This window comes from Tupaia chinensis, unplaced genomic scaffold (assembly GCF_000334495.1).
Source record: "Tupaia chinensis unplaced genomic scaffold, TupChi_1.0 Scaffold143859_1, whole genome shotgun sequence".
Lineage (NCBI taxonomy): Eukaryota > Metazoa > Chordata > Mammalia > Scandentia > Tupaiidae > Tupaia > Tupaia belangeri.
This window is the reverse complement of record NW_006203710.1, coordinates 12,891-16,818: the sequence shown is the minus strand read 5'-3', so window position 1 is coordinate 16,818 and position 3,928 is coordinate 12,891. Positions and strand designations below refer to the sequence as shown.

The 3,928-nt window shown below is 44.0% G+C and overlaps 1 pseudogene; it reads left to right on the top strand.

Annotated features, from left to right (window-relative positions):
• Positions 1 to 254: 254 nt before the first annotated feature.
• The window catches only part of LOC102478137 (rap1 GTPase-GDP dissociation stimulator 1-like), an 11,273-nt pseudogene continuing 7,599 nt past the window's right edge, over positions 255 to 3,928 (top strand).

Sequence of the window (3,928 nt, the reverse complement as noted above, 5' to 3'; positions counted from 1 at the left end):
CAACACCAGCTGCTCCTCCCCAGCGGCCACTCCCTGCAGGTCCCTCCCTGCTTGCACATAAGAGAGTGAGGTAGAGGGCAATGAGTCACACTACCAGCACCAGAGCCCTTCTCCTTGCCCTGCTGGTTCCTCGCCCTCTGGGAGGAACATGGAGTTAGGATTTCAAAGATCTAGGAGTTATCCTCAAGTATGTTGAGATGACATTTGAAGTTAGATTGGAAGACAGGAGTCAACAAGGAAAAAGAAAAAAAATTATGTAAGATAATCTCAGTGATACCTTAAAGAAACTGAAGATAAGAGCTGTCAACAAGACAGAATAGTTTAGAAGGATGCTTGGATTGTCTGCTGCAAGCCCTGGGTCATAATAATACAGAAACAAGTGAAAAGCTCCAAGGAAGTGGAATACTTCAGCTGTTTGAAAATCTATTGACTCTCCAGTCTCCCTGTACAGTCAAAGTAGCTAACGTCATAGCAGAAGTAGCCAAAAATGAATTTATGTGAGTTCCATGTGTGGATGCTAGATTGATTTCACTACTGGTGCAGTTACTAAATAGCAAAGACCAGTAAGTGCTGCTTCAACTACGCAGAGGCCTAGGAAACATATGCTATGATAGCCATGAGGGCAGAAGTGCAGTTGGCCAAGCAAGTGGTGCACAGATTGTAAATGATTATTTAAGTTCATTGTGCAGTGTAACAGATCCCACCAATGAGAAGCTCTTGACTGTCTTTTGTGGCATGCTGAAGAACTATAGCAATGAGAAAGTTTCCCTTCAAGCTCAGCTTATCAATATGGGTGTCAATCCTTCCTTAGTGAAATTACTGGAAAGCTCAGCTTATCAATATGGGTGTCATTCCTTCCTTAGTGAAATGACTGGGTATCCACTGCTAAGATGCAGGTCTTGCAGAAATGTGTCTTGTTTCCTTTGGTAATTTAGTAGAACTTGAGTCAAGTAAAGAACAGTCTTCCAGCACAAACATTGCTGAAGAACTGGTAAAGTTCTTCAAGAAGCAAATAGAACATGATAAGAGAGAAATGATTTTTGAAGTCCTTGCTCCTTTGGCAGAAAATGATGCTCTTAAGCTACAGCTGGTTGAAGCAGGCCTGGCCGAGTGTCTATTAAAGATTGTTCAGCAGAAGGTGGATTGTGACAGAGTATGAAATTCCCGAACTCAAAACTGGTTCACATTTAATGGTTTTATTACTGCTTGGAGAGAAATCCATGCAGAAGTTATTTGAAGGAGGAAAAGGCAATGTGTTTGAAGGGGTACTTCCCTGGATTCCATCAAATAAACACCAGCTACAGCTTGCTGGAGCACTGGCCATTGCCAGCTTTGCTAGAAATGATTGAAATTGTATTCATATGGTCAACAACAAAATTGTAGAAAAGCTTATGGATTTACTGGACAGACACGTGGAGGATGGCAATGTGACCATCCAGCATGCAGTACTCAATGCCCTCAGGAACCTGGCCAGCTCAATTGCAAATAAAGCAAAGATGTTATCCTCTGGCGTCACAGAGAGAGTTCTGAAATTCCTGCAATCAGAAATGCTCCCAGTTCTGGGAACCAGCAGTTAGCATAATGGCTATGTCACTGGACTCCCACGTAGTGGACCGCGGTTCGCGTCCCGGACCCGGTGGCTTACAACTCACGCCAGGCAGACAGGGAGTAGGCCTGCCTGATGGAGCATCCCTTCTTTGCGCGACATCCCTGTGCCCGCCGCCGCCGCCACACGGAGCCATGCTGAGGAGCTGCGCCCCGCGCCTGCGCACGCTGGGGGCCCTGCGTGGCCCCTGGGGAGGGGCGTGGCTGCCAGTCAGTGAGCCAGGACCCACACTGAGGTAGGTAATTTTCTTCTGAGAAACACATTCTTGTAGACTTTGCTCTCCCTAACCCCAGCTGGAGTCAAGACATAAGACTCCTCTTTGACCAGTTTATGAAGAAATGTGAAGATGGCTCCTGGAAACAGCTAACTTCATAAAAACGAGGATCTACTCAAAGAACTCAAGAGTTCAAAGGGATCTGTGTGAACCAAGCCTAGAAAAGTAGTCTGGACTATATGCCCAGTAGTTACCCAAGAGCAGCGGTGCTTGGGAGAAAGGGGGCGTGAGAGGCTGTTGGTGCCGGAGCCCCGAAGGAGTGCTTTATTTCAGGCAGTCATTGCTCGTTGGCCTCAGGTGTCATAAATGTCCACCCCTGTCATGCACTCGAGCATCTTTCAGGGTTATCCAACTCTACAAAAACTGATTTTGTTTTCCTTTCTTTCTTTCTGCAGACCTATTCCCCTTTGTTCTGTTGTTGTGATAAATAGCCAACTTGATAAAGTTGAAGGAAGGAAATATTTTGTTTCCTGTAAGGTTCAAAGTGTTGATGAGAAGACTCTGCACTCAGAAGCAACAAGCTTATTTATAAAGCTGGATCCTGGTAAAAGTTGGCTTTAAGCGAGTTTCTGGTGAATTCTACACATTTTGCATAAGGCTCTCCCTCCTCCAGAAGCAGTTGCCTGCCCCTGCTCTTGGTCACCACCATTGATAGAAGCCTGCTAACATGGACCTTTCTGAACATAATCCAAGAACCCGCTCTCCACTTTCTAACTTTTTTTTTTTAAACAGTCTTGCTGTGTTGTGATATTCTTGCCTCAGCCTCCCAGCCTCTGGGACCACAGACACATGCTATGGTGCTTGGCTTTTTAAGTTGGTCTGGGAATTGAACCCAGGGAATTAAACCTGCAAAGTACATCATCTTAGCAGTGCATACCACCATGATTGTGCCCTTATCTCCTAAACTTTCAACAAAGAAATCCTCACTGTGAAGGTATAAGCAATTCTTTGTTTCCTTCAGATAAGTGTCTGGTTCTTCTAAGATTTGAATGGACTTTAATTAAAGTTGCACAAGTGTGACATCTGCCCCACTGCAAATTGGGGGAAAAAAATGTATTGAAACTTTTACCACAAACATGGAAATGCTAGAAAACCAAATGAAGAAATAATATGTGGATATGGGTGTGCGTGCGTGCATGCATGCATATGCCTATATGTCTCCATATCTACATGCTCTCTTTTTATAAGTACACCAGTTGTACTGACAGGGCCCTCTTGAATTATCTCTTTTTTTTTTAATTTATGAGAGAGATGTACCTGCAACAGTGTCTCACCTCACCACAGTGCTTTTCTCCAGCATCCTAGCTAACCAGGATCATAGGTACATGTGACCTGCATGTTTAGGCTGACCCAGGGTCCAACCCCAGTCCTCCCATTTGTCTCCAGCATTGTGCAGGGGCACCCTCCCATCTATGCCACTGCAGCTAGGTCTCAACGACATCATTTTAACGTGATTACCTTCCAGATAAGGTCACATCATAAGACACTGAATTTCAGTATATCTTTTGGGGGGATACAATTCAACCCACAAAAGAGCCTCAGACAAAACTAAGAATGAGAGACTGATATTCTTGAAAACATATTCTATTTCCTGATACAGGTGGTAGATTTTTCTTTTTAAAGAAAAGAATTATTTATTTGGGACCAGCAGATGGTGTAGCAGGTACATCACTGGACTCCCACATTGCCAAGCATAGTTCGAGTCCCGGACCTGGTAGCTTGAAAGTCACGCCTGGCACATGTGCATGCATGCCCAGAATCCTGGGAGAATGAAGGAGAAGGGACTGTGGCATAGCTATTTCCCATGTGGGGGTGATTTCTTGCTTTCCTTACAACTGTGTCTTTCTCCAGTGATCACACATACCTTAGGGCAAAAACCTCTCCCAAAAAAGAATTATTTATTTAATTTTGTTATTCTTAATTTTGTGTTTTTAGAATTATTTAATTATTTATTTATTATTATTTTTTAACATGCTAGAGGGCACATGCACTCACCTGGAAGAGACAGAGAGAGAGAGGGAAAGTGAGAAAGCAAGCTGCCAAATCCA